Source organism: Sapajus apella, unplaced genomic scaffold (assembly GCF_009761245.1).
Source record: "Sapajus apella isolate SASKATOON/1434 unplaced genomic scaffold, GSC_monkey_1.0 scaffold91, whole genome shotgun sequence".
Lineage (NCBI taxonomy): Eukaryota > Metazoa > Chordata > Mammalia > Primates > Cebidae > Sapajus > Sapajus apella.
Window position 1 is genome coordinate 8,263,333 of NW_022437031.1, and position 5,608 is coordinate 8,268,940.

Below are 5,608 nucleotides of genomic sequence, written 5' to 3' on the forward strand. Positions count from 1 at the left end.
GCCACTATTTTTCTTTAATAAATGAGGAAACAATCACAGGGACATTATGTGATTTTCCATAGGTCACACAACTGGCAAGTGTCAGAGCAGGGAGTTAAATCCAGGTCTGACTACAAAACCTGTATTTTTGGTTTTTTTACTTCATGCCATGAAAATTAAAAGCCTATACTCTCTGGTGTCCAGCAATACCTTTTCAGCAAACACTCTTCTCCATTAAATGAATCTTATTTTGTCAGTGACATCTGTTGTAAAATTATAAATGCATTCTCACCAAAGAAACTATACAGAGTTAAAAGCTTTCAGTGACAAAGGAGTTAACTGGGTAGGGTGGGAGAGAAGCTCAGAGGCACTGAAATGAGTTAAACGTAATTGCAGTGGTCCAAGGGAGAAAGATGAGACTCTAGATTAACAGTATAGTAGGAAGAATGGAAGAGGGGGTAATGGATTTAAAAGATAGTTCCAAAGGTAGGAGTGAAAGTAATGTGGCCATGCTGGTCTTCTGTATTCCCTGAACGTATACAGTTCACTCCTTCCTCAGTTCGTCTGTACTATCTGATGTTCCTGGAATTCTCTGTTTTTTTTTTTGTTTTTTTTTTGACAGGTTCTTGCTCTGTTGCCCTGGTTGGAGTACAGTGGCGATCTCAGCTCACTGCAGCCTCACCTCCTGGACTCAGGTGATCCTCCCACCTCAGCCTCCCAAGTAGCTGAGACCACAGGCACATACCACGATGCCCAGCTAATTTTTTGTAGAGACATGGTTTCGCCATGTTGGCCAGACTGGTCTTGGAACTCCAGGGCTCAAGTGATTTGCCCACCTCAGCCTCTCAGTGTTGGTATTACAGGTGTGAGCCACTGCGCCTGGCTGGAATTCTCTCTCTCTCTCTCTCTTTTTCTCTTTTTGAGACGGAGTTTTGCTCTTGTTTCCCAGGCTGGAGTGCAATGGCACTATCTTGGCTCACCGCAACCTCCGCCTCCCCCGTTCAAGTGACTCTCCTGCCTCAGCCTCCTGAGTAGCTGGGATTACAGGCGCCTGCCACTATGCCCAGCTAACTTTTTGTATTTTTAGTAGAGATAGGGTTTCATCATGTTGGCCAGGCTGGTCTTGAACTCCTGACCTCAGGTGATCCGCCCACCTCGGCCTCCCAAGGTGCTGGGATCAGGCATGGGCCACTGCACCCGGCCCAAGTATTTAAATTCCAATAGTTTCATGAATGTCAAAAAATTCTTTTACAAATTTTTCTTTGGTGACCAGGCACGGTGGTTCACACCTGTAATCCAAGCACTTTGGAGGCCAAGGCGGGTGGATCACCTGAGGTCGGGAGTTCAAGACCAGCCTGACCAACATGGTGAAACCCCGTCTTGAAAAAAAAAAAAAGAAAGAAAAATTTTTCTTTGAGTTAATATCCAAATAAAGTCTACACTTTGGGCCCCCGCTGTGGGTCTCGGCAGCTCTGGCGGCGGGAGGAGTGGCAGCGGCCAGGCAGCCCAGCTTCGCAAAGGCTTTCCGCGGCCCGCGGCCCGCAGGCACCCGGCACGCGCCTCCTCGCTGCTAGGATGCCCAAAAGGAAGGTCAGCTCCGCCGAAGGGGCCGCCAAGGAAGAGCCCAAGAGGAGATCCGCGCGGTTGTCAGCGAACCCTCCTGCAAAAGTGGAAGCGAAGCTGAAAAAGGCAGCAGCGAAGGATAAATCTTCAGACAAAGAAGTGCAAACAAAAGGGAAAAGGGGAGCAAAGGGAAAACAGGCTGAAGTGGCTAACCAAGAAACTAAAGATTTACCTGCAGAAAACGGGGAAAGGAAAACTGAGGAGAGTCCAGCCTCTGATGAAGCAGGAGAGAAAGAAGCCAAGTCTGATTAGTACCATATACCATGTCTTATCAGTGGTCCCTGTCTCCCTTCTTGTATAATCCAGGGGAATATTTTTATCAACTATTTTGTAAATGCAAGTTTTTTAGTAGCTTTAGAAACATTTTTAAGAAGGAGGGAATCCCACCTCATCCCATTTTTTAAGTGTAAATGCTTTTTTTTAAGAGGTGAAATCATTTTCTGGTTGTTTATTTTTTGGTACAACCAGAAAATAGTGTGGGATATTGAATTATGGGAGGCTTTGACTGTCTCGGGTGTCAGCTTACCATTCCATAGATGGGGGTTAGTTTTTATATCCTATAATACAAAGCATATTAAATGGCAATATGGAGTCAGTCCTGCATTTAGTGTCTTGAAAATTTTAAATTACTTCTATTCCCATGTTGTTTTTAGTAGAATTGTTTCCTAAAGAAAACCACTCTGATCGTGGCTCTCCCCGTCAGAACTGTATGCACTCTGTAACATCTTTGGTGTGGTAGTCCTGTTTTTCTAATAACTTTGTTACTGTGCTGTGAAAGATAAAAAATTTGAATATGTAGTGTACATGCTATTCAGTTGTGAATTGTTGGGACGTATGTAACAGCTTGTCAACATGTGAAGATACAGGTATCGATAGCCCCTTAAGGAAAATTTGCATCTAAATTTTAAGCTGGAAAGTCACTGGAATAACTTTAAAAAAGAATTGCAATACATGGCTTTTTAGATTTTTGTTACGTATGTTAAGAATTGTGTACAAATTGAAATGTCTGTACTGATCCTCAACCAATAAAATCTCAATTATGAAACAACAAAAAAAAGTCTACACTTTGTTATTGATGGCTATGTAGTATACATCAATTATTTTTTGAGACAGAGTCTCACTCTGTCGTCCAGGCTGGAGTGCAGTAATTCCCTGTTTGTAAATAAATAAATAAATAAAACCTCTCAGAGATGCCTTTTTTGACCATCTCTAAATTAGCACCTACTGTCTCGGTGACTATCACATTACCCTGTTTTATTTTTCCCATAGCCCTTATCAACTGAAGTTTGGTTACATAAGAAGCAATAGAACATGATTGTTAAAAGGGCAAACCAACATCAGGCTGCCTGGGGTCAAATTTTGTCTCTCTACTTACTAGCTATATGATCTTCAACTACTCAAGAGCTATATGTGTCAGTTTCCTGAATTGTAAAATGAGGATAATAACAGTGCTTATATCATGGAATTATTAGGAATATTAAATTTGTGAACATATCTGAAGCCCTTAGCCCAGTGCCTGGTACAGGGTAAACATATGTTAGCAATTATATTGCATAATTACTTGTTTATACCTTAAACTTCATATGGAACCAAAAGAGAGCCTGCATAGCCAGGTCAATTCTAAGCAAAAAGAACAAAGCGGGAGGCATCACACTACCGGACTTCAAACTATACTACAAGGCTACACTAATCAAAACAGCATGGTACTGGTACCAAAACAGAGATATAGACCAATGGAACAGAACAGAGGCCTCGGAGGCAACACAACATATCTACAACCATCTGATCTTTGAGAAAACTGACAAAAACAAGCAATGGGGAAAGGATTCCCTGTTTAATAAATGGTGTTGGGAAAACTGGCTAGCCATGTGCAGAAAGCAGAAACTGGATTCCTTCCTGACACCTTACACTAAAATTAATTCCAGATGGATTAAATACTTGAACATAAGACCTAACACCATAAAAACCCTAGAAGAAAATCTAGGCAAAACCATTCAGGACATAGGCATAGGCAAGGACTTCATGACCAAAAAACCAAAAGCATTGGCAACAAAAGCCAAAATAGACAAATGGGACCTAATCAAACTCCACAGCTTCTGCACAGCAAAAGAAACAGTCATTAGAGTGAATCGGCAACCAACAGAATGGGAAAAAATTTTTGCAGTCTACCCATCTGACAAAGGGCTGATATCCAGAATTTACAAAGAACTAAAACAGATTTACAAGAAAAAAACAAACAAGCCCATTCAAAAGTGGGCGAAGGATATGAACAGATACTTTACAAAAGAAGACATACATGAGGCCAACAAACATATGAAAAAATGCTCATCATCACTGGTCATTAGAGAAATGCAAATCAAAACTACATTGAGATACCATCTCACGCCAGTTCGAATGGCAATCATTAAAAAATCTAGAGACAACAGATGCTGGAGAGGATGTGGAGAAATAGGAACACTTTTACACTGTTGGTGGGAATGTAAATTAGTTCAACCATTGTGGAAGACAGTGTGGCGATTCCTTAAGGACCTAGAAATAGAAATTCCATTTGACCCAGCAATCCCATTACTGGGTATATATCCAAAGGATTATAAATCGTTCTACTATAAGGACACGTGCACACGAATGCTCATTGCAGCACTGTTTGCAATAGCAAAGACCTGGAACCAACCAAATGCCCATCGATGATAGACTGGACAGGGAAAATGTGGCACATATACACCATGGAATATTATGCAGCCATCAAAAACGATGAGTTCGTGTCCTTTGTAGGGACATGGATGAACCTGGAAACCATCATTCTCAGCAAACTGACACAAGAGCAGAAAATCAAACACCGCATGTTCTCACTCATAGGCGGGTGTTGAACAAAGAGAACACATGGACACAGGGAGAGGAGCACTACACACTGGGGTCTGTTGGGGGGAAGTAGGGGAGGAACAATGGGGGGTGGGGAGTTGGAGAGAGAGAGCATGGGGAGAAATGCCAGATATAGGTGAAGGGGAGGAAGGCAGCAAATCACACTGCCATGTGTGTACCTATGCAACTATCTTGCGTGTTCTTCAAATGTACCCCAAAACCTAAAATGCAATTAAAAAAAAGAAAAAAAAAAACAAAAAAATAATAACTTGTTTACATGTACATTATTTCTCTTTCACTAGAATGTAAGTCTACCTTAGTGCACTCTTCCCAGCAACTAAAACTAACACATATGATTAATAAATATTTGTTGAATGCAGAACCTAAATTGGAATGGCAAAGAATAGATAGGAGAGAGGCTGGGCGCAGTGGCTCACACATGTAATCCCAGCACTTTGGGAGGCCGAGGCAAGTGGATTGCCTGAGCTCAGGAGTTCGAGACCAGGCTGGCCAACATGGGGAATCTCCGTCTCTACTGAAAATACAAAAAATTAGCTGGGCGTGGTGGTGGGTGCCTGTAGTTTCAGCTACTCAGGAGGCTAAGGCAAGAGAATCACTTGAACCTGGCAGGTGGAGGTTGCAGTGAGCTGAGATCGTGCCACCCTGGGTGACAGGGCGAGACTCTGTCTCAAAAAAAAACCCAAAAACCAAAAATTAAAGAAACAAACAAAAAAATAGATAGGAGAGAGACATGTAAAATATTATTTTAAAAAAGAAGATAATTGGCCGGGCGCAGTGGCTCAAGCCTGTAATCCCAGCACTTTGGGAGGCCGAGGCGGGTGGATCACGAGGTCAAGAGATCGAGACCATCCTGGTCAACATGGTGAAACCCCGTCTCTACTAAAAATACAAAAAATTAGCTGGGCATGGTGGCGCATGCCTGTAATCCCAGCGACTCAGGAGGCTGAGGCAGGAGAACTGCCTGAACCCAGGAGGCGGAGGTTGCGGTGAGCCGAGATCGCGCCATTGCACTCCAGCCTGGGTAACAAGAGCGAAACTCCGTCCCAAAGAAAAAATAAAAAATAAAAAAAATAAAAGCTTTACCAAGGATTCCCATACCCTCACCATCTACCTAAGTGATTTCTTC

At 42.5% G+C, this 5,608-nt stretch overlaps 1 pseudogene across 1 annotated transcript; it reads left to right on the top strand.

Moving 5' to 3' along the window:
• The first annotated feature begins 1,430 nt into the window (after positions 1 to 1,430).
• Positions 1,431 to 2,649, top strand: LOC116535093 (annotated as a pseudogene). Its single transcript, XR_004262038.1, has one exon. The product of XR_004262038.1 is annotated as a non-histone chromosomal protein HMG-14 pseudogene (transcript).
• Positions 2,650 to 5,608: the final 2,959 nt, after the last annotated feature.